The sequence below is a fragment of the Cornus florida genome, unplaced genomic scaffold (assembly GCF_030987335.1).
Source record: "Cornus florida cultivar Cherokee Brave unplaced genomic scaffold, ASM3098733v1 CherokeeBrave_3.0.0_Hap2_Chr05, whole genome shotgun sequence".
NCBI lineage: Eukaryota > Viridiplantae > Streptophyta > Magnoliopsida > Cornales > Cornaceae > Cornus > Cornus florida.
The window spans coordinates 45215074-45242866 of NW_026775575.1; the positions used below are offsets into that span (position 1 = coordinate 45215074).

The 27793-nt window shown below is 39.0% G+C and overlaps 1 pseudogene; it reads right to left on the minus strand.

Annotated features, from left to right (window-relative positions):
* LOC132309228 (protein IQ-DOMAIN 8-like) lies at nt 1-9738 on the minus strand (annotated as a pseudogene).
* Between the last annotated feature and the right edge of the window lie 18055 nt (nt 9739-27793).

The following is a 27793-nucleotide window of genomic DNA, read 5'->3' on the forward strand; positions in this document are numbered from 1 at the left end:
TTAAGTAGTCAGTACTGCATATTTCACTTCTCTACAAGAGCTGTATGAAAAAGAAAAAGAAAAAAAATCATAATAAACAAATCCTATAACCTCAACCGCTTCCCTTTACATCTATAAAGCCATATATTCTTGTAAAACAAACCACAAAATCCTATCCAATTGTTCGAAAACTTGTTCAGGTCCGTCAGGATGAACACCCCCTTTGATGTAAATTTCTAACTTGAAAAGTTCCAACTCAAAAAGGATAACAAACTGTTGAATTTCATGGAAGCAAAACAATGGAAATAGCCCAAGCTTTGTGCTCATAATAGCAAACTATGAATCTCCTTCAGTTCTGACCACTTTTTACCCAATCATCATATCCATCCAATTGCGTTGGTGGGTACAGATCCTTGCACAAATCAACCGAATAACAATTATAACTAGCACTCTTCCTTGTATCCCCACTACAAAATGGACTGTGTTTCCTATGGAACTGAACGTTCTCCATCAAATGCCACTGTATATTGTTAGATAGATGATTGCAGGCTCTCTGCTTAGCCTTGATTGACTTGGTGAGACTCATATAGTTTGGTTTATTGGCATTGCCTTCCGCTAGAGTGTTGCCAGATCCGGGAGTTCCCGCAGATGCTGATGAAGTTGATGAGGTGGTGCTTTCATCATATGGAAATTCCGAACATGGGTCAGAAGACGAGCGAGCGATTTTGCCAGTAACTGGAGGTTTTGTAGATACCCTGGTTGAAATATTATTTCGTCTAACTTTTGCCGAGTCCTGTTCAGAAGAATCTGAACTAAACCTGACAGAATAATCTTCATATTTCTTAGATACTGGAGTCATCTCTGATGGGTCAGAGCTGAATTCTTCAAGCAGTCTGCTTTCCCATGGCTTAGCCGCCATCCAACCTTCTAACCAGCTCCATCCTGGGCTGTCCTTATCCAGCTTGCGAGAAGACACTAGCTTGTTTGATCTTGAATTTGAGCTAGGTTTTGATCTCAATTGCTGAAATCAATACATTTTAAATGGCATTAGCCTAGATGATATGATCTCTCATTTCCAAAAGGGAGTTTGAGGATTCAAGTACTGCAAGGGATAATATTGTGGGAGTGTGTGCGTTTGCTTGTACTTTTGGAAAGCCAATACTCATATGATAATTTGGATTCGTTACCTATTAAGAGAGGGCGTATGAAATTGCTCTCCCTCTTGATAGCTCCCTCTTGCTTCAGTTGTAGCTTTGTTTTCACTTCATCGATTGTTCCAGGACTATCACACCATCCACCCTATCAAATGCAAAAAGACTTGGTTCATTCATTCATTTACATCTTAAACTACTGCACTACGTAAAATTCATGTGGTAAACATATATCAAACACCATATCATACCTCAGCCTGCTTAATCGGATCAGCTTGGTTTCGCTGTTCATCAAGTAATTTCTGTGCTTCCGAGGATACCTGAGCACTCGTAGCCCTGAATCGAGCCTGAGCTCGGACAAGAGCCTGCATGCACCTGAGTGTAACTGCGGCTTGCTTTCTCACCTTCCGACCTCTAAATATAGCCTGCAGTCTCACCACTGCTTTCAAGGCCCTAAAAGCCTGTCTTGCCTTGAATCATCATATTACTCCCAAATTAGCAATAACAAATTTTGACAAAAAAGAGCCAAATTTATAAAAGCAAGATGGATATTTCTTCAATCATGTCATTGTTTTCCCTAAACATATTCAAATTTCATATCTAACAATTGAACAAACAAACACATAACACCACTTCTCAAATGATTGAACTCTATTCATCAGATTGCAAGAGCTCTGACCCAATTTTCACCTAAAAAAAAAACATTTAGTAACAGTTAAATATGTATATACACATATATACATGTATATCTATAGAGATTAGAGAGGAGCAAAATCAAAGAAATCCATTTACCAGGAAGGCACGAAACATTGTTTGAATACAAATCGCAGCCCATTCTTGTCTGATCACCATGAAATTCTTTGGTGGAGCTCGAACAACAGTAGCCATGGCAGCAGTGAACGCCTCATCAACAACAAACGAAGAATCAGACCGCTCCGACGCAGCCAAGTGACCTCCTTTCATGCCCTTTGATGACAGTGCGAGTCCACCTGAAGAACTCCTCCACAAACTCCATTTTCGACCCTTATTGCCTATCTTTTCCTGTAAAAATCAAAAGACAATGAGTAGTGTAAAAAACAGAGAGAAGCAAAAATAGGAAAACAATTAATTGAAGAAACACACAGATTGTGAAATCAGTAATGTTACAGTCAACATCGCCTTACAGTCAAAAAAAAATGGGGAAGAACGCATACCTTGCCTTGCATAGGCAGATCTCGGGCTGCTGTTCTTACAGTCAATATCACGTCGTTTTCATCGCCTCCCAAATCGCCGTCTAGGGTTTCAGAGGAGAGAGATGGTAGTCGGGCCAAATGTTGCAAAGTTTTACTTCCTCCGCTACAGTTTCAATTGTAACTTACTTCCTCCGCTACAGTGGTTTTGTTGGGCCAACAGTATTGAAACACCAAAAAACACCATTTTGGTGTTTCACTTTTGGGCCCAAATTTTGAAAATGTTTTAGCACTGTTTAAAACAAAACAATACATGCCAAATATGTTTTTGGGCCTGAAATGAAGCCCGCAACAAAAACACCAAAACAAAACAGCTACCAAACAGGCCCTTCGAGTTGAGTTTTATTTTTTGTTTTTGTACTGGAAATGGGTTTTTTCATTAGGACTTGCCGTTTTACTATTGGTTTTTTCTTTTTTCTTTCTTTTTCTGAGGGTATGCCCTCTGTGCTCTTGTATTCATACTGATTTTTTGAGCTCAATACAACACCATTTATGAAAAAAATAATAATAAAATGTCTTTTAATTATGGTATGGGAAAATATGATATTTCATGCAAAAAATGGATGGGGTCATCAAAAAGACCGGCATTGACTGTCACCGGAAGGAGCAAAGTGTTACAACGGAGCTAACCTTGAGGGAGGTTAGTGTAATTTTTGAAACGTTAGGGGCACTATGTGAAATTATGCCTAACCTTGAGGGAGGTAAGTGATATTATCCCTGTTTGATACTCACACACTCCCCTCCAAGGAATCGTTTGCACCCAAGAGGAGTCTGTAATACCCCTAATTTCTAAAAATTTATTTAATTATTTTAATTGCAATTTTTTTTTAATTATGTGGTTATTTGTTTATTTGATTTTATATTTAATTGTGTGTTTATTTGATTAATTGTTTTATTTAATTGATATTTGGTTTGATTTAAATTAATTAATCTTGACTAAATGTGTATGTATGAATTTAATCAAATTGGTTAAAGTGTTTAATTGATTAGTTAAGTTGTTTGATTATTTTATTTTATTTCATGCTAAAAGGTTATGGATATGGTATATAACCCATGGACCAACTAGGTAGGTCTTGGACTATTTGAGTAAGATCCTAAATGAGTTGGATAGTAACCCATGGGGATTAGTAGTTATGTTATGCCCCAAGACCGGAGTCCAGGTTATGAATGTACCACTGAACAAGAAAGGCTCAAGCATTGGGATCTGTGATCGAGCTCCGAGACATGGGTTGATCAGGCCCAAGCCCAAACCCAAACCCGAGGGAATACCAAACAATTAATACTTAAATGAACATAGAATAAGAAAAGATTTAAGAAATAAATAATAAAGCTGAAAGAATTCTAAATATAAAATCCTCAAACGTTAAAGATTAATATAATCCCAAACTTCCAAAACCTTCAAGAGTACAACTCGGGAATCCATCTAGTGGACCCCTAAATAAAATCTCAACTGAAGATAAACACTGAAAAAAAAATCCAAATCTAAAACATGGAATGAAATCCTACATTGTCGGTAGAGTGAATGACCGTCTCTGCTCACCCCGAACAAGCCCTAAGACTGGAACTGCCCGATACCTGAAAAATGATAGTGGGTCAGGCCCACAAACAAGTTCTATTCTAACTACAATCCAATCAGAGACCTGATATGCAGATACATCCTAGATATCTTAACAATATCTATATAGTCTATACATATATATATATATATATATATATATCCACACTACGGGACTCTCACTAAACAACAAAGGTGTCTCAACCTGAATAGAAGGCAACATGCAAAATACACCAGAGGTGGGCATTAGTACCTAGACCTAACAGAGTACACCTCAACTGTCATAGCCAGCTATGCATCCCAATGCAAATACGCTCTCTAGCCAATGATCCTGAGACTCAAGCTCATATCGTGGTACCATAGTCATATATTTAGAGTCCGTCCAAAACCAAAGTATGTCATTCTATTGCTCATTGATCTAACATAAGATTTATAATTCAGTTAGTCACTCAACTTATTTAGTTAATCTGACGTAACCACAAATAACAATTAATCCTGGTAGTCACTCAACTTACTCAGTTGATCTGATTTTAAATATAAGTAAGATTCAATTTTTACGATCCATTCCCTTATTCTAAGAAGGTAGGCCTTAGCGTTTTGAGCTAAACCATCCCTAATATGCCACCGTCCCATACCAGTTCATACAATCCATCACATCCATGTAATTTACAGAACATAATATAATTATTCAGAAATTAAAATCCAAAACATTAATCCATGTAATTGACAGAATAAAGTATAATAGTTCAGCAATTAGAATCCAATACCTTAATCCATGTAATTTATAGAACATAATATAATAGTTCAGAAATTAAAATCCAAAACATTAATCCATGCATTTGACAGAACAAAGTATAATAGTTCATCAATTAGAATCCAATACATTAATCCATGTAATTGCAGAACAAAGTTTAATAGTTCAGCAATTAGAGTCCAGAGTAAGCATAGATCAAGTCTGATAAATAAATAACCCTATTGTGCATCCAAAATAAGATTTACAATCATGCTACAGTCCATTAAATTGTTAAAACAAAATTAAACAATTTAATCATTTCTATCTGTTAACAGCATGCAAGATTGTTTAAACTTCCATACTATTAAATCCATTAGCATAAAGACATTAATTATACAATATGGGTTCTAATAAAGCATAATATAATGTTTAGTGTCCTTACTAATCACCCAAAACAGTCTAGGAACTTCAAAAATACCAAAACAGTCCCTTAAACCATGTCCAGTACAAAGTTTGGCATGAGAGCATGCTTTCACAAGTTGAGAGCCTGTTCTCAATCATTAGGAGCCGGCTCCCACACCTTAGGAGCTGGCTCTGTGGCCTAGGGAGCCGGCTCCCTCAATCCATGGAGCCGGCTCTCTCTCTCATAAAGAGGCGTTATCCGTTCTGGTTCGTCTTCTTCTCCTCTGATGACTTTACCGATCCTTCTGTGATGTCTAATATAGTTCCTAGGGTTCAATTTGTGTCCCAAAATTCCTCATAAAGCATCTAAACTCCAGTATGCATCATTAACAGAAACGTAGAACACATATGAGAAAACAATTTGTGCGAAGAACAGATTGAACTTACAGTACACATTCAAACATATACAATTTAAAATTTTGATTTAATAAGCATACAAGATTTATTAATGTTCGATTAAAATCCTAGAGATCATCTAGGCATGCAAAGAACACAGGTCAAGGGGAGAGAGAAAGAATAAAACTTGCCGGTGAGATTTTGAATCAAAACCTCGTCGTCATCTTCCTAAGTTTTTCGACGACGTCTATTCACTATCAACCTCCTACTGCTCGACCTTCCCTCCTCCTAGGTCCGTCCTTTAATCCGTAGCCAAAACCCCAACTGTAAACTCTCTGTTTTCTCACAATTCTCTCTCTATTTCTCTCTATATCTCTGCACGTGCATAGGGTTTTACAACCCCTTTGCGGACTTACAGCAATATATATATAGGCAAATATAAAACCTAAGTCCACTTATAATTAGAGGCAGAAATCGTAATTAAATCCTAGTCGGCCACAACGTGATTTCATAAAAGAATAAAACCCTAATCTATACACTATGTTTTAAATCCACCTAAGCATAAATGTAAATAAATTAAATAATCAATTAAATAAAACAATTTACCAATTAACTCATGTAAATAACCAATTAAACAAATAATACAATTAAATACACAACTAAACAATTAAATCAAATAAATACTAAAATAATTACACAATTAAGCAAATAAGCAAATAATCAAACAAAAATGTAATAAAACAATAATTAAAATGCCGAGACTATCCTTTTAAAATTAGGGGTATTACATTCTTTCCCCCTAACAAAAGGAATTCCGTCCTCGGAATTCGCTTTTACCTTCTTCCAATATTTCAGGAAACTGCGAGCGAATGACATCCTCCGGTTCTCAAGTAGACTCAGCCTCATTGTGGTGACTCCACTGAATACGTGCTAAAGGGATAACCTTATTACAAAGAATTTGATCCCGAAGGTCGACAATACGATACGGTGCTCCAAATATATTGCATCCGGCTGTAACTCAATGTCCCCAACATTGATATGTTAATACCGATCCTCATTTTGTAGAAATTTCCGTAACATGGCAACATGGAACACATTGTGTACGCGATCCAAAGTATTCGGAAGTGCCAACCGATAAGCTACAGCGCCAACCCGATCCGTAATCATGAATGGACTGACAAACCGCGGTAACAACTTTCCATTCTTCCCAAAGCGCATTACTCCTTTCATATGAGACACTTTGAGCAGAACCTGATCCCCAACCTAAAACTCCAAAGCACGAGTGCGACGATCAGCATAACTCTTCTATCAACTCTGGGTAATGCGCATGTGATCCCTAATAAGAGCAATCTTTTCAAAATCCTTAATAAACTTAGGATTAAAGAATCTGCTCTCCCTAACCTCCATCCAATAAACAGGAGATTAACATTGTCAACCATATAATGCCTCAAATGGTGCCATACTAATAGTCTTCAGGATACTATTGTTATACGCAAATCTGATTAACCCGCTCAGTTTATCCATCAGTCTGAGGAGGATAAGCAATGCTAAGATGTAACTCTGTACCCAAAGCCTGTTAAAAATTCTTCCAAAATCCTGACACAAAGCTCGAATCCCTGTTCGATTTAATTGACAATGGAATGCCATGCAGCTTCACAATCTCTATAATGTAAAGTCTCGCCAACTGCTTCGAAGTGAAGTCAGTGCAAAATGGGTAAGAAATGAGCAGTTTTAGTCAATCTATCAACGATAACCCAAATAGAATTGTGATCCTTAAAGGAATTAGGCAATCCCTCCACGAAATCCATAGAAATGCTCTCCCATTTCCACTCCGGTATCGGTAGTGGCTGTAGAGCTCTTGGCGGCCTCTGATGATCAATCTTAACCAACTGACAAGTACTACACTAAGAGACAAAAAAATAGTAATGTTTTATTTCATACCTGCCCACCAAAACTGCCGCTTCATATCCTGATACATCTTGTCTCTTCCGGAATGAACCGAAAACTCTGAATGACGAGTCTCGGTCATCACATCCTTCCTCAAATCGTCAGCAGAAGGTAATACTAAATGGCCTTTGTACCTTAAACCTCCATCAGTCCCCACATAATAGAATGGAACCTCCCCGGAAGCTATCTCTACAACTCTGTCAATGCATTGCTGATCCGTGAGTTACGCCTCCAAAACTTTATGAATGATAGAAGATGTAACTACCATGCATTCCACTTAGTGGTGAATAAAGCAGAAAGACTAGTAGCAGGTCAGCGACTGAGTGCATCTGCCACAACATTCGCTTTCACTGGATGTCACTGTATAGAGAAATGATAGTCTTTCACAAACTCTAACCATCGGTGCTGTTTCATATTCAGGTCCTGCTGAGTGAACAAATACTGTAGACTCTTGTGTTCACTAAATAACCTGAAGGATTCTCCCAACAACTAATGCCTCCAAATTCGGAAGGCAAAGACTACATCTGCCAACTCCAAATCATGTGTTGGATAATTAAGCTCATGAGGCTTAAGCTTACGAGATCCATATGAAATCGGTCGCTCCTCCTGCATCAAAACACATCCAAGACCTTGCAAAGAAGCATTTATGTAGACAACATACTCAATCCCGCTCTGTGGAGTAGACAGAACCGGTGTAGAAGTCAACTTGCATTTTAACACATCAAAAGCTTTCTGACAGTGTTCATCCCAAACGAACCATACACCCTTTTTAGTCAGATGAGTGAGTGATCCCACTATCTTTGAGAACCCTTGGATGAACCTACAATAATATCCTACCAATCCGAGGAAACTTCGAATCTCGGTAGGTGAAGTAGGCTGTCCCCACTCAACCACTGCTGAAACTTTGGCTGGATCCATCGCTATTCCCTTTTCTGTCACTACATGACCCAGAAACTTCATTTCCCGCTGCCAAAATTCACACTTCTCAAACTTGGCATACAACTGGTGTTCATGAAGCATCTGCAATACTATATGAAGATGTCTAGCATGATCGTCCTCTGACTTTGAATAAATCAAAATGCCATCAATGAAGACAATGATAAACTGATCTAAATAAGCCCTAAAGACTCTGTTCATCAAATCCATGAAGACTGCTGGTGCGTTAGTCAGTCTAAAAGGTATGACACGAAACTCATAAGAACCATATCTAGTGAGAAACGCTATCTTTGGAACATCTTGTTCCCTAACCCGAAATTGATGATATCCTCTACACAGATCAATCTTAGAAAAGTACGTAGCTCCCTTCAATTGATCAAAAAGATCATCAATTCTAGGCAAAGGATACTTATTACGTATAGTAACCTTGTTCAACTCCCTGTAATCTATACACAGGTGAAGTGAACCATCCTTCTTCTTCACAAACAGAATTGGAGCTCCCTAGGGTGAAGTACTCCTGCGAATAAAACCCTAGCTGAGTAATTGCTGAATCTGATCCCTCAGTTCTCGCATCTTAACTGGTGACATCTTGTATGGTACTCTAGCAATAGGCGTAGTGCTTAAATCTAAGTCAATCACAAAGTTGATCTTGTGACTAGGTCGCAACCCTGGAATCTCCTGAAAAACATCCAGAAAGTCCTGTACAATTGGTATGCTATCCAATGCTACAAAAATCTCCTCCTCTGTTTCCTCCTCTATATGAATAAATATGCGCTAGTAACCCCATTAAAATGTGGCATAGCGACAACGTACATATCCTGACTAGGTATGGTGAACACAATAGACCTATCATAACAATTAACTTGGGTATAATAGTGTAATAACCAATCCATCCCAAGTATCACATCATAAGTGTGCATGTCCAGGACCAATAGTTTAGCTAGAAATCTAAATCTACCAATATCTAGTGTCATAGGCCCATCATTCTCATATAGAATGGCTGTATTGCCTAAAGGTGTAGCAATACCCTGAGGTCTATTGCATACCCCGTGTCGTCATCCCAGATAAAGCAACAAAAGATCGAGATACAAATAAGTGTGTAATACCCGTATCAAACCAAAACATGACCCTGTGAACCATGAATAAGAAATATACCCTCAACAGCCTGAGATGCCTGAATATCCCGCAGCATGGGGTTGAAAACCCTGCCGTAATGCAACTGTTACGGTGCATTTCCCTGAATCTGTGGAACCTATGGAGCTGGTAAAGGTACCGGTGCCCTTTGTCCTGGCTGCACATGCTGTCCTCGTCCTTATCCTGCTTTAGGACATTGCCTAAAAGTATGACCAAACTCTCGACAAGTATAGCAACTACTTTGGAAGATGCTAAACTTTCTACTCCACAATCCATCTTACAAATTTGATTCCCACAAGTTTCTTGCATAAACTCATTGGTAATCGTCCCATCTCAACACAACATCCCTATAAGCAAAGATTTGGTTGCTTGTCCAAATTATCACTCCACTGAGATCACCTTTTATTATTACAACAATCATATTCCAATATAGTTTAATAAAACCATTTGTGTAATCATTACTAAAATGTTCTCATAAAACACAATAGAGATACCAAAACCACTAGTTCACTTTATTAAGAACTTCTTTAAATCATAAACTGTCAAAAGAATAATCGTAAAATATTATTTGACATACTACTAGTGTACGTGATTAAATCTATACTACACTTTTACTATACCTCCACTACTATTAGTAATGAAAATCATATTACTCTTAAAAGAACATTCATTCTTGAACTCCGGTACCCTCCATCTTGGATGCTCCGGTATCTTTTCCATCCGGATCTTCTTTGGGGTATTCCTCTCCACTTGGCTCAGCTTCGAGCACCACCGAAGTTATGTTGGGTCCATAGTATGGTGGCCAATCTCGTACACCAGAAACCTTCCTTGACTTATACTCTGAAGCAACACCTATTGGAACCAATTCCTTAGTCTCCAATTCCGCCTCCTTCGTCGGCCTTCGCAAAGGAATCGTCGGAGTAACCTTCTTCTTCCTTGGGTCCTTCTTTGCTTTCATCGTAGACCACATCCTTTTCCTAGCGCCAAACATTTTGAAATTATAGAATAAAATTGACATCGGTATGTTCTAAGCAAACCGTAAAGGAATACAATGAATCCTACGCGGAAGTCTTAATACGAAATACCCTAGAGACACTTGAACCTAGAGTGCTCTTATACCAACTGTGATACCCCTCAACTCCGAGACATGGGTTGATTAGGCCCAGGCCCAAACCCGAGGGAATACCAAATAATTAATACTTAAATGAACATGGAATACGAAAAGATTTAACAAATAAGTAATAAAGCTGAAAGAATTCTAAATATAAAATCCTCAAATGTTAAAGATTAATATAATCCCAAACTTCCAAAACCTTGAAGAGTACAACTCGAGAATCCATCTAGTGGACTCCTAAATAAAATCCCAACTGAAAATAAACACTGTAAATAAAAATCCAAATCTAAAACATGGAATGAAATCCTACGATGTCGGTAGAGTGAATGACCGCCTCTGCTCAGCCTGAACAAGCCCTAAGACTAGAACCGCCTGACACCTGAAAAATGATAGAGGGTCAAGCCCACGAACAAGTTCTATTCTAACTATAATCCAATCAGAGACCCGATAAGCAGATACATCCTAGATATCTCAACAATATCTTTCTAGTCTATACATATATATATATCACACTACGGGACTCTTACTAAACAACAAAGGTCTCTCAACCTGAATAGAAAGCAACATGCAAAACACACCAGATGTGGGCATGAGTACCTAGACCTAATAGGGTACACCTCAACTGTCATAGCCAGCGATGCATCCCAATACATATATGCTCCCTAACCAATGATCCTGAGACTCAAGCTCATATCATGGTACCATAGTCATATATTTAAAGTCCGTCCAAAACTAAAGTATGTCATTCAATTGTTCATTAATCTGACATAAGATTTATAATCTAGTTAGTCACTCAACTTATTTAGTTGATCTGACGTAACCATAAATAACAATCAATCCAGGTTACTCAGTTGATCTGACTTAAATATAAGTAGGATTCAATTTTTACGATCCATTCCCTTATTCCAAGAATGTAGGCCTTAGCATTTTAAGCTAAACCATCCCTAGTATGCCACCGGTCCATACAATCCATCACATCCATGTAATTTACAAAACATAATATAATAGTTCAGAAATTAAAATCCAAAACATTAATCCATGTAATTAACAAAACAAAGTATAATAGTTCAGCAATTAGAATCTAATACCTTAATCCATGTAATTTACAGAACATAATATAATAGTTCAGAAATTTAAAGTTCAAAACATTAATTCATGTAATTGACAGAACAAAGTATAATAGTTCATCAATTAGAATCCAATACATTAATCCATGTAATTGTAGAACAGAGTTTAATAGTTCAGCAATTAGAGTCCAGAGTAAGCATAGATCAAGTCTGATAACTAAATGACCCTATTGTGCATACAAAGTAAGATTTATAATCATGCTACAGTTTATTAAATTGTTAAAACAAAATTAAACAATTTAATCATTTATATCCGTTAACAGCATGTAAGATTGTTTAAACTTCCATACTATTAAATCCATTAGCATAAAGATATTAATTATGCAATATGGGTTCTAAAACAGCATAATATAATGTTTAGAGTCCTTACTAATCACCCAAAACAGTCCAGGAACTTCAAAAATACCAAAACAGCCCCTTAAACTACGTCTAGTACAAAGTTTGGCATGAGAGCATGCTCTCACAAGTTGAGAGCCTGCTCTCAACCATTAGGATCCGGCTCCCACACCTTAGGAGCCAGCTCTGTGGCCTAGGGAGCCGGCTCCCTCAATCCATAGAGCTGGCTCTTTCTCTCATAGAGATCCGTTACCCGTTCTGGTTCGTCTTCTTCGCCTCTGACGACTTTACCGAACCTACTGTGATGTCTAATACAGTTCCTAGGGTTTAGTTCATGTCCCAAAATTCCTCATAAAGCATCCAAACTCCAGTATGCATTATTAACAGAAACGTAGAACATATATGAGAAAAAAATTTATGCGAAGAACAGATTGAACTTACAGTACACATTCGAACATATACAATTTAAATTTTTGATTTAATAAGCATACAAGATTTATTAACATATGATTAAAATCCTAGAGATCATTTAGGCATGCACAGAACACAGGTCAAGGGGAGAGAGAAAGAATAAAACTTGCCTATGAGATTTTGAATCAAAACCTCGTCGTCGTCTTCCTAAGTTTTTTGACGACATCCATTCACTGTCAATCTCCTACTGCTCAACCTTCCCTCCTCCTAGGTCCGTTCTTTAATCCATAGCTAAAACCCTAACTGTAAACTCTCTGTTTTCTCACAATTCTCTCTCTATATCTCTGTACGTGCATAGGGTTCTACAACCCCTTTGCAGACTTATAACAGTATATATATACGTAGTGTATAGATTAGGGTTTTATTCTTTTATGAAATCACGTTGTGGCCGACTAGGATTTAATTAGGGTTTCCGTCTCTAATTATAAGTGGATTTAGGTTTTATATATGTCTTTACCTATATAAAACCTAAATCCACTTATAATTAGAGACGGAAACCCTAATTAAATCCTAGTCGGCCACAACGTGATTTCATAAAAGAATAAAACCCTAATCTATACACTACGTTGAATTCATGTTTTAAATCCACCTAAGCATAAATGTAAATAAATCAAATAAATTAAATAAAATAATTTACCAATTAATTCAAGTAAATAACCAGTTAACCAAATAATGCAATTAAATACACAATTAAACAATTAAATCAAATAAATACTAAAACAATTAAACAATTAACCAAATAAGTAAATAATCAAACAAAAATGCAATAAAACAATAATTAAAATGCCGGGACTATCCTTTTAAAATTAGGAGTATTACAGCTGCCCGGTTTTCGCAAACACTGTTTTAAAACCATCCCCAAAAGTAGTCTATATTATTTAGAAAAGTCCTCCGTTTTCAGCAAGTAGTCTTTGCCCAATTCCTTCCCAATGCAATGCATGATGAACACATGCTATATAATTGTCATGACAACATTAAGATTTCAGTTTGAAGCCCATACATGGATAGCTATGTCATAGTATTTTTCATAGTATCATAGCTGATCGGTTGGTCAATTAACATCAACCTTCGCAATAGCACGAATCATTGTAAAATAGGGCTATTGGTCAAGTAAGTCGAACCACTGGGACTGCGCTAGTCTATGGCAACCTAAGAGTCTAGATTACTTTTAGAATGATGAGGGGGTATATAGAGTTTTGTTGGTTTGTCACTAAGCTAGTAATTGAAGTGTGCATAAAACAAGAATGCTAGTAAATGTAAAGGAAGGAGATCTAGGTGGAGAGGGCTAGGGAAGTGAATCCACTACCTATCCATAAGCATGTTAATACATGATTTACTTGGGGAATAATATATACACATAACTATGAAATGCAACAACATAAAATTGCTACATTACCTTCAAGAATTTTTATGAAATCAATAGGCAAGAATAACTTATCAAAGTATTGCATGTTTTGGTTACCTAAACTAGGTTGCAACCTTAGACATACTCACTAAGCATAGAGTTATCAAGCCCTTAATCACATAGTAGAAGCACATGACATTAGGAATCAAGAATAATCTATCAAAAGAGAACCCTAAGCTATAGACTATCAAATTTCCCAAGCATCATGCCAATAAAAACATTTCCATAAACTCATCTTCATTGTCACTATGAAAATGGAAGCAAAATAATCATAAGAGGAAACAATCTTAAGACAAGATCTTAAACTCAAAATGATCATTAATAGACATTGAAGCTCTTCACATCAAATAAAGCTCTAGTTCATGGAAAGGTCATATATATACATTACATCCCCAATTGTAAATCAAAAACAAGACATGCTTACAAGAAGGAGTTTCATCACCTCCCTAGAAGGGAGTTAGTTACCCATTGCCAAGCTAGAAGAAGGAAGAAGCTTGCCCTTTTCCTCCATTTTCGAGCTCCCTTCCTTTTGCTCCAAGAACCCTCTTCTTCTTGCTCTCTTCTCTCTCCTCTATCTTGCTAAAGATGATCCCCTTTAACGTGTGGCCCTTGGGTAGCTTTTTATGCTCCAACAACACCCTCTCTCCTCCAAGGAACACCTCCAACCACTTCATAAAGAAGGAAGATGGCATTGAGGAAACCAATGTGCAAGTGGGCTGAAATGAGCCATTTCCGAAGGGCATTCTGCCTAATTTTCGAGCACTCGCTTGGTGATCTCGAGCACTCTAACTTAGTGCAATGTGCAACATGCTCCTCTTGCTCAGCGCTGACCTATTTTGGTAAAACTGCTATAACTTTGTGCCCCGAACTCCGAATGATGATCTGTTTGAAGATTTGGAGAACTGATTCAGTACTTTAAAAACTTCATGTTTTGATGAAGACCAAATTCTCAAGTCTGGTTGGTCAAAAATGGGGAGAAAGGCAGTACATCAGTGCTGCCAGGCAGTTCTGCGCACCTCTGTTATGAAGATCATAACTCTCTGCTACGAACTCCGAATGATGAACCACTTGAAGATTTGGAAAGCTGATTTAGAGATCTAAATCTTTCATGTTATGATGGAAGTCTAGTTCTTGAGATTTCTAGGTCGAAAATGGCGACAAAAGTCAGGATCACCGCTGCCAGAAAATCAAAAATGGCATCCTTTTTGTTCAAAATTCCACAAGGCCTCATTTTTGCTTCCTTTTTGCACTTCAACCTGAAAATGCATAAAAACATGCAAATGGAGTTAATCTACATAAAATAATTAATAACTGGACTTTGTTAATGTAATTTAGGGCGCTTGAATATACAATATTCGGCGCTTATCACACCCCCAAACTTACATTTTGCTAGTCCCTTAGCAAAACTACAATGAAAAACATAATGAAAAGACAACCATGGGCATGCTACTACAAAAATATCATCCATGGTAAAATGAGATAGATACATAGCTCAAAAACAACTTGAAACAGACAAAAACTGGAGATGGGGTCATTGGGAAAACTACCTTGCATATATGAAGCATTGATACAAAAAACGGGAAAAACCATTTCAACATGCATGCATCAACATCATAGTCCATATAAATAATTCAATTGTCATCTCTTAAATGGAAATAACTCAAACTCCAGTGAAAGTGAATTGGATTCTCACATGCGGCTTTTACTTTCTTGTCCAATTCCAAGGCACAAGTTTTCAAATCATTGAATTCCCCTTTAAATGAGGTCCCTAAGGCATGATTTTATTTACAAGACAACTTTTATTGCTTGTTGACAATTTATTGTAACTCATAAGCGAAACATAGAATGGTTGTGCAATGCTGAAGTCCCTTAAGCTTTCTAACCAACCTATGTAGCAAGCGTTAGGCCAACAACTCCCAAACCAGATGGCTTTAGGGTGTTAAGTGTAGAGACACTCCATAGGGCTTAATAGCTCAAGTTGGAAAGGCTACGAACTCCAACGAACCATGTTTATTTCCAGTTTATTTTTTGAATGACCGTGCAATGTTTAAGTCCCTTAAGCTTTCTAACCAACCCCTATAGCAAGCGTTAGGCCAACAACTCCCAAACCAGACGGTTTTAGGGTGCTAAGTGTAGAGACACTCCTAGGGCTTAATAACTCGAGTTGGAAAGGCTACGAACGTCAACTGATCATTATTTTCTTTCTTTCTCAGTTTTTTTTTTTTTTTTTTTTTTTTTTTTTTTTTTTTTTTTTTTAGATTAATGCCAAAAGTATTCATCCATTAGGTTCATCAAATTAGATTAACTAGGGCAAGGTCAAGGTCAATCAAGTTACATGCCTCACAGTTAAGTTTCCAATGTGCATCTGTGCATTGTGAAGCTTAAAAGAGTGTCAAATCCAGCAAGAATCTAATTGAGACATTTATACAGACTAATTTGAATCCACATGATTATTTCAACTTAAATTTTTCTTTATTTTCAAAAATGTCAATTGCTTCTATACACAAGGTATTAAACATATGCTTCATCTCCAACTAGTGTCAAGTTATACTATCATTGCTTAGCAAAAATGCAAAACCAAAAATGCATAAATGCACCCCCAAACTTAAATGTCACATTGTCCTCAATGTGAGAAGACAAGTAAATCAAAATAAGAGCAAAAAAAAGAGGGGAAAGGAACAATAATACCAAGTAGAGTGACACAGGCAAAGATGTTCAGCTATGTGAGTGCGCAACTGCGTCCCCCAAACTTGGACTTGAAGACCTATCAAAACACAACTAATATACACAGGTAAAAATCAAAACATAAATAATAAGAAAAACAGGACGTATTTATAATAAGAAAAACATAAATAATAAGAAAAACATAAATAATGCACACAGGTTGGTTGGTTTGGGTAGGGTGGCTGCATGGTTGGCAAGGGTGGCGTGCATGATGGGAGGTTGATGTGCCGAGAAGGAGAAGGCTGGTGTGAGGGTTAGTTGGTGAATGAAAGAAGGGTGAAGGTTGGGGTGGTGGTCGGTTTGGTTGGTGTGTGCATGGTGTTGATGTGAATGGTTGGGATTGTGTTGGGAGGGTGGCCGTGGAAGACATGCATGGTTGAGGGTGGGGAGCATGCATGGTTTGCATGCTTGGGTGGGGAGGTGTGGGTTGTTTGGTGGAGAGTGGAGAGGTGGGGATGCCGAGAGGGTGGCATGAGAGAGTGAGGGGCATGCATGCATGGGCGTGCATGCATGCATGCAGGAGGGTTGAGGTTGGTTGGCATGGTTGAGGAATTTCAGCGAACACCTGGCGTGCACCACAAAAAGGAGAAGGTGAAAATGAGTGGGGTGGAGGATGAAACCCAAAAATTTTTGGCCTGCAATTGTAAGAACGACTCCCAAACAATCACAAATCTCCATTGCATGCAAGCCCATCCTCCATTGATACCAAAAATGTGAAAGAGAAAGAGAAGGAGAAACTTACCCAACAATGGAAAACCAAGGGCCCTGTGTGCATGGGAGAAATGGTGGGGATGGGTGGGAGGTTGATGATGGTGCTTGGGTGAGAGGAGAGTGGGGAAAAAGGTGGAGGAGGTGAAGGTGGGTTTGCATGGGGTGGTGAGGTTGGGAGGTTGGTGGAGGAGAGGGGTTGGCAGCCGAGGAGAGGAGATGAGGTTGAGTGCGAGTGGTGGGCTGGGGTTTTAAAAGGGAGGGAGAGAGAGGCTTGGTTCGAGCACTCGAACGGTGCCTTCGAGTGCTCGAAATGGGGGCAGTGGCCTCGGCTGGTTTGCATGAGAGAGCCCGGGCAATGGCGAGCACTCGAAACTTGGGTTTGAGTGCTCTAGAAATCGGCAGAGAGGGGTGGGTTTAGGTTGGTGTGGTGGGTTTGTTGTGGAGATGGTTGGCATGGTGTGAGGGGGCATGGTTGTGACATGCATGGCGGCATGGTGGCTGAGAGTGGAGATGGCTTGAGGGGGTGAGGTTGGGAGGTTGGTTAGTTGGTTTGTGGGTGGTGTGCATGCATGGTGTGGGTTGAGGAGAGAAAGAGAGAAGGTGGTGGTCGGGTGAAGGGGTGGGAATGGGGGAAGCCAAGATGGTGGGGGTGTGTGGGGTTGGTGGGTGGCATGGTGAGGTGGGTTGGAGGTTGAGGAGATGGGTGGTAAGAAATTCGAGCACTCGAAATGGGTTCTTCGAGTGCTCGAAGGACATGCAGTGAGTGAGGGAGGGAAGCTGCATGGTGGAAACTTGGTTTGAGAGAGAGAGAAGGTTTAAGGTTGAGGGGTGGTGGTTTGGTGGAGGGATGCCGAGAGAGAAGTGTTCAGTGGTGAGGTTGGAGTTGGGTGGTGTGTTACATGGGGCTGATGGTGGAGGGTGAAGATGGATGCGTGGTGGTTGCTGGGTTGCCGAGAATGGGAGAGGTGGTGAGGTGAAGGGGTTGTGGGTTGGTTGGAGGTTGGTGGAGAGGATGGGGTGAAGAGGTTGGTTGATGATTGGAAGGTTGCTTAGTTTGTTGCATGGTGGGCATGTTGGCTAGGCTCGAGCACTCCAAATGGGAGCTAGAGTGCTCGAGCTTGGGGCAGAGAGATTGGCAAGATGTGGAGGAGGTTCGAGCACTCAAAATTGGGATTCGAGGGCTCGAAATAGAGGCAGTAGCTGCGAATGATGGGCTGAAATTGGTGTGCAGCTGCGAGCACTCTAACTTGGATCTTGAATGCTTGAAATTAGTACAGTGGTGCATGCAAGATTGGAGGCAGCAACGAGCACTTGACAGGGAAGGTAGATTGCTCGAAATTGGATCAGTAGGCTCGAAAATGAATTCATTGCAATGGAAAGTGCAATGTGAGCAACATGGAAATGAATTTTTCAGCCAACATGAATGCATGGATGAATGTAGAAAAATTTTTAAAACTTGCAATGTCAATCCAATGCATCGATTAATTTTTGAAAATTCTTCAAACTTTGTAATTGTGCGCCAATGCTTGGATGAATTTAAAAAAATTTTAAACTTGGCAACTTTTCTCTAATGCATGGATAATTTTTCAAACTTGCAAATTCAGTCCGTTCCAATGCATGGGTGGAAAATTTTTGGAAAAATTGTCAAATTGCTCAACATTTCTAATGCCTGGATGAAAAATTTTCAAACTTTGCATTTCATCTCCAATGCATAGAAAATTTTGAGAAAATTTTCAAACCTTGCAGCTTCTCTCTAATGCATGGAGAATTTTGAGAAAACCATGATCCAACAATGCGTTGAAAATGAGAGGTTGTGCACATGAGTTGCATGCCAAAGATCCGATGAAATTGCTAGGAAGCGATGGAAATTTTCGGGAATGAAAATTAGGGCTGAGAAGGTCTAAGAAGCCGGTCTAAAATTGCGGAACACAACTGAAAACCATTTCAGAAAAATCAAATTTTTGGCTTTTCGAAACATTTCCCAGAAAATTTCAAGGCACGAGCAATTTGAGAAGGTAGGGAAGCTTGGAACATCGAAAGAATTTCTTCCCTTGCTTTGCTAAATTTAATGTCGATAGCTAGACGAACCAGGATCAGGATCCATTGGATAGATGGATCCTTAACGCTCCGTATGCAACTTGCCTCCTTCATATGGTCTCAAACTTGGATCAATGAATGGTGAGGGATATTGATCCTTCCGAAGAGAAACAAGTTTGGCCTTAGAGGATTTGAGCATCGCTTTTAATCTCACTTCTTTTATTTTCAGATTTAAGCAAAGGTGTTGCTTGTTCGAGATTATGGAGGCTCGTTGAATGTCATTGTTTTGACTAACAATGGTAGGATCATGACCTTCCATATTTGCAATCTCCAAGTCATATACCTTATTGTACTCAAATGGTTTGTTCACAGGTTGAGTATCATGGACAATGATTCTAGATTGGGCTGGAATGATTGGAAGAATTTTCAGCAACTTGTCAACATTCTCCTTACCTTTGTCTGGTGGTTCACCCTCAAAATGTTGAGGTAACTCCGGTGAAAAAATGGAAGGAGATGGACAATCCCACGATAGAGATGGATTTGGTGCTTCCCATAAAGGAGAGGAAAATGGTGATGGAATATCAAGCAAGGAGTTGACTTCCCGAATGGATTTGTCCACACCAAAATCCTCAAAATCAAAAGGGACTAAGCAAGCATGTAGGGGATCCTCCGTTGAAGGAGGTGGGATTGGATGTTGAATGTGTTCATCAGCAATAGTGATTTCAAAACACTCATTGTCATCTGAAGGAAGTTGCACAGCATTGAAGATATTGAGCTTAACATTCATATTCCCAAAAGAGATATCCATCAATCCGGATCTACAGTTAATGGAAGCATTAGCTGTAGCTAGAAAAGGACGTCCGAGAATTAAGGGAATGTGTTTTCTTGGATCATGGACTGGTTCCATATCAAGAACCACGAAGTCTACCGGGAAGTAGAATTTGTCCACTTTTATGATCACATCTTCAATAATTCCCCGTGGTTGCTTAATAGATCGATCAGCAAATTGCAACACTATCGGAGTTGGCTTTAGATCTCCCAAACCAAGTTGTAGGTAAACCGAATATGGAATCAAATTCACACTAGCTCCTAAGTCAAGGAGGGCCCTCTCGATTTTGTTGTCACCAATGACACAAGAGATTGTGGGGGCACCCGGATCCTTATACTTCGGAGGAGTGCTGTGCTGAATGATCGCACTAACATTTTCGGTTAACCTCACTTTCTTTGGTAAATGACTTCTGGAAGTGCGCTTTTGAGTACACAAATCCTTAAGGAATTTTGCATAGGGAGGAATTTGCTTGATAGCATCCAAGAGAGGAAGATTGATCTTTACTTGCCTAAAGACCTCCCACATGTCTTGAATTTTGCAATTCTTATTCCCAAAATGTGTCAACTCTTGAAGACGTTGAGGGAACGGAGCTTTTGGCTCATAAGTAGTTTCCACATTTGGGGTGACATGCGTGGGACTTCCTTGAATGGTATTTGGACAAGAAGAACTTGGATTTGGACTTGAAGAGCTTGAATTTGGATTTTTCAACGGAGGGTTTTTCTCACTTGTGTCTCCATCAACCTTGTTGTCAACCACTCTACCATTCCGAAGGGTGGTGATAGCTTGAACTTGTTCATGAGTCGGCCCACTCGGAGGAGGGGTTTCATCAATCACATGCATTCCTCTAGGATTTTCAAATGGTTGAGCGGGAAGCTTACCCTTGTCTTTTTGAAGAAGTTGGTTCACTTGGTTAGCTATTTGTCCCATTTGATTTTCGAGCCTAGCTATGGATTGAGTATGGGAGTGAACCATTTGGAGAGTAGGTTGCAAGGATGTCAAGAGATGCTTGTTGGAATCTATGATTTGCTTGTTTAATGATTCCATCATTTGCACATTTAATGATTCCATCATTTGCTTGTTTGCAGCCACTATCTCATCAATTGGATTCACAGGAGGTTGAGTGGAGACATTTGGATTGTATGGAGGTTGGTAGCTTGAAGAGGCTTGGAAAGGCCTACCTTGATATTGAGAAGAGGGCTGATTTTGAGGCCCTTGATTTTGAAGTTGGGAATTTTGTGGGGCTTGTTGCCTCCACGAAAAATTCGGATGGTCTCGCTAACCCGGATTGTAGGTGTTGGAATATGGATTGTTCCCGGGCCGTGAGAACATGGCATTAGCTTGCTCTTGGTTGGGATTGGGAAATTGCTCCGGTGTAGGGCAATCTTCCGAGAGATGAAATAGACTATTACATGAGGCACAAACCGAACTTGCCGAATTTTGAGACAATGAAGGAGGAAGATGTGGTGCCATCAATTGGTAGAATTTATGAGCTATGGCATCCACTTGAGATGATTCCTCCCTTATTGATTTTTGTTGACAAGGATTGGTGTTCTTTGGAGTGGTTGAGGTTGGAGCCCTATGAGAATTGTGTTGAAGTGAATTTTCACTCAAATTCTCAAGTAAGGTCCAAGCCTCATCCGCATTCTTGGACATGAACATCCCACCACAAGAAGAGTCAACCATAAAGCTTGCACTAATTGCCATTTTGGGATCAAATGATGAGGACATTTTCGAAGAAGATCTTGTAGCCTTTCCCAAGTCTCGTGGAGTTGTTCTCCATCAACTTGGGAAAAGCTTAGAATGGCACGCCTCATTTGGTTGGTTTTACTCACCGGATAGTACTTCTTAAGAAATTCTTGTTGCAATTGAGCCCAAGAAGTAACAGAGTTGGGAGCGAGGGAGTTCAACCAATATTTTGCCCTATCCTTTAGGGAGAATGGGAAAAGATGGAGATGAAGTGCATTGTCCAGAAAACCTCTCAACCGGATGGTCGAACAGATTTCAAGGAACTCATCAAGGTGCTTATATGGATCTTCATTATCAAAGCCATGAAATGATGGAAGCATTTGAATGGTACTAGACTTGATCTCATATTGAGCTGCATCGATGTTTGGCATCACTATACAAGAAGGAGAAGCATAGGTGGTAGGAATGAAATGATCTCTAAGAGTCATTGGTTCTACATTAGGAATTTCAGCCCTTTCATTCCCCGGATTTCCTACGTTATCCCCCATTATATTGAATTCAGTTTCAAGGTCCCTTGTAAGACTGGGTTCCCTAAGGTTCCGTCTAAGAGTTCTTTCAAGAGAATTGATATCAATAGGCGAGTCAAGTGTGGGTAGAGAGAGTGACCTACGGCCAAACATCAACAACAAAGCATATATTCAACAACACAATTCATCATCAATACTCCACATACGATGTTCCCTTTCTGCTCAATTATCAAGACAGAAAATAAATGGCCACGACAAGGACCGATGCTTGTACACGAAATTAAACAAGATAATAGCCTCTACAAGGGCTTCACAACTAAATTAACTACTTCTAAGCTTAACACATGCACGATATTCACAATTCGAAACTAGAAGGTCAAGAGACTTACCCGGGGTCCTCTAGACTTACAATTTGCTAGCATTCCCCACGGCGAGCTTCGAGTTCCTAGAATCTCACTTACAACACAAAAATGTTTAAACCACACAAGGAATATTCACAAGACACAATATTAACAATCAAACTAAAATTAACCCTAGACTTTGGTTGCTAAACCGTATGCAAGTCCCCGGCAACGGCGCCAAAAATTGATCGGTTGGTCAATTAACATCAACCTTCGCAATAGCACGAATCATTGTAAAATAGGGCTATTGGTCAGGTAAGTCGAACCACTGGGACTGCGCTAGTCTATGGCAACCTAAGAGTCTAGATAACTTTTAGAATGATGAGGGGGTATTTAGAGTTTTGTTGGTTTGTCACTAAGCTAGTAATTGAAGTGTGCATAAAACAAGAATGCTAGTAAATGTAAAGGAAGGAGATCTAGGTAGAGAGGGCTAGGGAAGTGAATCCACTACCTATCCATAAGCATGTTAATACATGATTTACTTGGGGAATAATATATACACATAACCATGAAATGCAACAACATAAAATTGCTACATTACCTTCAAGAATTTTTATGAAATCAATAGGCAAGAATAACTTATCAAAGTATTGCATGTTTTGGTTACCTAAACTAGGTTGCAACCTTAGACATACTCACTAAGCATAGAGTTATCAAGCCCTTAATCACATAGTAGAAGCACATGACATTAGGAATCAAGAATAATCTATCAAAAGAGAACCCTAAGCTATAGACTATCAAATTTCCCAAGCATCATGCCAATAAAAACATTTCCATAAACTCATCTTCATTGTCACTATGAAAATGGAAGCAAAATAATCATAAGAGGAAACAATCTTAAGACAAGATCTTAAACTCAAAATGATCATTAATAGACATTGAAGCTCTTCACATCAAATAAAGCTCTAGTTCATGGAAAGGTCATATATATACATTACATCCCCAATTGTAAATCAAAAACAAGACATGCTTACAAGAAGGAGTTTCATCACCTCCCTAGAAGGGAGTTAGTTACCCATTGCCAAGCTAGAAGAAGGAAGAAGCTTGCCCTTTTCCTCCATTTTCGAGCTCCCTTCCTTTTGCTCCAAGAACCCTCTTCTTCTTGCTCTCTTCTCTCTCCTCTATCTTGCTAAAGATGATCCCCTTTAATGTGTGGCCCTTGGGTAGCTTTTTATGCTCCAACAACACCCTCTCTCCTCCAAGGAACACCTCCAACCACTTCATAAAGAAGGAAGATGGCATTAAGGAAACCAATGTGCAAGTGGGCTGAAATGAGCCATTTCCAAAGGGCATTCTGCCTGATTTTTGAGCACTCGCTTGGTGATCTCGAGCACTCTAACTTAGTGCAATGTGCAACATGCTCCTCTTGCTCAGCGCTGACCTATTTTGGTAAAACTGCTATAACTTTGTACCCAGAACTCCGAATGATGATCTGTTTGAAGATTTGGAGATCTGATTCAGTACTTTAAAAACTTCATGTTTTGATGAAGACCCAATTCTCAAGTCTGGTTGGCCGAAAATGGGGAGAAAGGCAGTACATCAGTGCTGCCAGGCAGTTCTGCGCACCTCTGTTATGAAGATCATAACTCTCTGCTCCGAACTCCGAATGATGAACCACTTGAAGATTTGGAAAGCTGATTCAGAGGTCTAAATCTTTCATGTTATGATGGAAGTCTAGTTCTTGAGTTTGCTAGGTCGAAAATGGCGACAAAAGTCAGGATCACCGCTGCCAGAAAATCAGAAATGGCATCCTTTTTGTTCAAAATTCCACAAGGCCTCATTTTTGCTTCCTTTTTGCACTTCAACCTGAAAATGCATAAAAACATGCAAATGGAGTTAATCTACATAAAATAATTAATAACTGGACTTTGTTAATGTAATTTAGGGCGCTTGAATATACAATATTCGGCGCTTATCAATAGCATATTTATTTGCAAAGATAATTGAAGCATAATTATTGCATGTCACCTTTAAGACTTGTATTATAACACATACACCTTAAACATGTAATCTCATCCAAACATATAGCACTTGATCACATTAGGAAAGCTCAACAACAAAGCATCTTTCAAGTATACACCTTACCATATAAAGAACTACAATTTCAGTTATTAAAATTTTAGGATTTTGCAGAAAAGGCTCGAGCACTGGAAGTTGTGCTCTAGCATTGGGGCATGATACAAAAAAGGCTCGAGCACTGGGGTTTGTGCTCAAGCACTGGAAGCACAAACTTAGGAATTTGCAGAAAAGGCTCGAGCACAGGGAACGCAGTTTCAATTTTTAAACAAGTTTGCAGCTCAAAATGGAGAGAAATAATTCACCAAAAGTAAAGGGTGTGTGATTTAGGACAATCCTACCTCAAAGAAGATAGAACTCTTGATGCCAACACTCCAAAAGCACCAAATGATCAACTAGAACCGCCAATGGAAAGGAAAAGGAAAGAGGAGTAAAATTCCTTTTTGAAGCACCACCCAAATCCCTCTTTCAAGGGGGATTTCAAAAACCAGTGGTAAGGGATTAAATCTGAAAGTTACATCAATGGAAAGCTATCCCTCTAAGGAATAAATTTCATCCATATGGCAGCTTCTAATTTTCGCTACAAGGGTCTCAAAAATGAACCTAAAGAAGATAACTATGTAGGAAGAAAAGAAAAGAAAAAAATCTACAGAAGTCTATGTGTAAGGTCCTTCAAATGCAATGCAAGAATATGCCAAGTACTTGCAATATAGATGGCCAAGTGTGTGCATATGTGTCAAGCTAAAAAATGGTCAAAGGTGTGACAATGCTAAATGACCAAAACACCATCCAAACCTTCCTAAATCACCAATATACCATTATCACAACAAAAGTCTATACCACCCTTCATGCAAATGATAAATGACACATAAAATAAATAAGTACAACAAAAATAATGCGGAACTCGACCAAAAAATAAATAAATGCATCTGTGTGAAAAGTGCTGTGAAAAAAAAAAAAATAGTAATAATAATAATCGAAAAAATGAGAAATATCACAGCCTCCCCAACATATAAAGATTTTGTCCCCGAAATCGAGTCATACCTGGGGAAGGAAACAACTCCGGATATGCAGAACGAACATCTTACTCCCGTTCCCAGGTAGCCTCCTCAACACCATGGTGTCTCCACAGAACCTTCACGAGTGGTACTGTCTTGCCTTTAACACTTTTTCTTGAGTGTCAAGAATTTGGACTGCCCCTCCTCGTAAGTGATATCTTCGTCAATATAAATATCTACCCAACTTAACACGTGAGATGGATCTGCCTCATACTTTTGTAGCATAGATATATGAAATACATTATGAACTCTTTCCATCTGGGGTGGTAAAGCTAACCTGTAGGCAACCTCGCCTACTCAGTCTAGAATCTCAAACAGCTCGATAAAACATGGTGACAACTTGCCACATCTCCCAAATCTCAGCAACCTTTTCGTGGAGAAACCTAAAGAAACACATGGTTTCCCACTTCAAAGGATAATGGCCGTCTCTATTTGTCTGCATAGCTCTTCTGCCAGCTCTGAGCTATAAGTAATCTCTGTCAAATCAGCTTAATCTTCTCAGTGGTCTCAAGCACAATGTTGGGTCCTAAGGCGGTTGCCTCACCCACCTCAGTCCAACAAACAGGAGACCGATAAGGCCTACCATACAATGTCTCAAAGCTTGACTGATAGCAGTTGTTGTAGGCAAACTCAACAAGTGGTAAGTGAACCTCTAAACTACCCCCAAAATCAAGTACACAGGCCTGAAGCATATCTTCTAAAATTTGGATAGTAGTTCTGACTGACCATCTGTCTGAGGATGGAATGCCATACTAAAATGCAATGGTGAGCTAAATACTGCGTGAAGTCCTTCCTAGAACTTTGATGTGAACTTGGCATCCCTGTCCGAAACAATAGACACTAGAACTCCATACAATCTCATTATTTCCTTCACGTGTAGTCTACCAAGTGCCTCTGCGATATCTATTGCCCTAATAGGCAAAAAGTGAGTTGTCTTAGTTAATCTACCAATAATGACCCATACAGCCTTATTTCTCCTCTGGGATCTAGGAAGTCCTGTCCCAAAATCCATGCCAATACACTCCCACTTCCACTGCACTAGCGGCAATGGCTGTAGGAATCTAGCAGGTCTTTGGTGCTCTACTTTCACCTGCTGACAGATGAGGCATCTGGCTACAAACTGAGCCACATTCTTTTTCATTCCATTCCACCAATACTGGCATCTCAAATTATGATACATTTTGGTATCACCTAGATGAACTGCAAAATGGGAAGTATGAAATTCCCGTAAAACATCCGCATGGCAAACTATGGGAATAACAATCAAACCCTTGAATTGTAGACCTCCATCTACATGTAAGGTCCAATCCTTCACTGCCCTATTATTTGAAATCAACTATATATGCAAGGGAGTCAGACTAATAGAAGGTCCACATTGGGTTACTTTACTTTGGTGGAAGGTAATCTTGTCACTTAGAGAAATAAGAAGTAGAAGGCGGTTTCTAGATCAAGTACCGAAGCTAAATTATGAGGTATGTCTTAGGGTGTGTGCGAATTGCTATGGGTTAAACATGTATTACAAGATTTGGGGATTGATTTTGAGAAACTGATGAGTCTACATTGTGATAATAAGGTAGCCATTGAAATTGCACATAAACCGATTCAATATGATCGTATAAAACATGTTGAAGTTGATCATCATTTTATTAAAGGGAATCTTGATCGAAAAGTTATACAATTCTCGTTTGTTCGGTCAGAGGAAGTTGGCTGACGTATTCACAAAGGCAGTTTCAAGAAGGGCATTCCATGGTACAATTAGTAAGTTGGGTATGATAGATATCTATGCTACAACTTGACAAGGAGTGTCAGCATGAGCTGTATTTCCTAATGTTATAGAATTTATCCTAAATTGATTTGGTAATTAATAGTTACTGTTAGTCACTAACTGA